Source organism: Morone saxatilis, unplaced genomic scaffold, assembly GCF_004916995.1.
Source record: "Morone saxatilis isolate NCDOM2014 unplaced genomic scaffold, NCSU_SB_2.0 Contig15, whole genome shotgun sequence".
Classification (NCBI taxonomy): Eukaryota; Metazoa; Chordata; class Actinopteri; family Moronidae; genus Morone; species Morone saxatilis.
The window spans coordinates 4,691,681-4,692,239 of record NW_023339707.1 but is presented as its reverse complement, the minus strand read 5'-3'; positions in this window follow the sequence as shown (position 1 = coordinate 4,692,239).

The window sequence follows — 559 nt, the reverse complement described above, 5'->3', positions numbered from 1 at the left end:
AAATAGTCATGAAAATAAAGAAAAACCATTAAATGAGAAGGTGTGTCTAAAGTTTTGACTGGTAGTGTATATATATAATAGTCATCATGTATTGTCATCTAAAATGGGGCTGTAACAGATCGTTAAATTAATTTCCATTTTTTGTTATTTTTACAGTTAATCTAAATTATTGTGTTAAACTTGACTGCCACCCCATGGCACCCTCTAGCTCCGCCCCTGAATGTTAGTCCAATATTCAGTCGCGTTTTGGCTTTGGTTTTGTCTCCAGCAGCTCCTGAGGGAAAAATACTAGTTTTTAACTTTGTTCTGCTGGACAGTTTATCAGTGCTTTCTTGCTGCTAACAGCTTGAGTTGATGGCAGCGATGAGAGCGAAGCAAAACAATAAAGTCTGCAAGATGTACAACCAAAACAATAGACCTGTTTTACAGCAGCCATTTTGACATGAAATAGTTGGGTAATCACAAGTGTTACCAATGTTACTAATTAAGGTTCAGTTCCAGGTTCGGAGCCTTTCCAGTGAACCAATATGCACAATAGCAGCAACCTGACTCTGTTTGA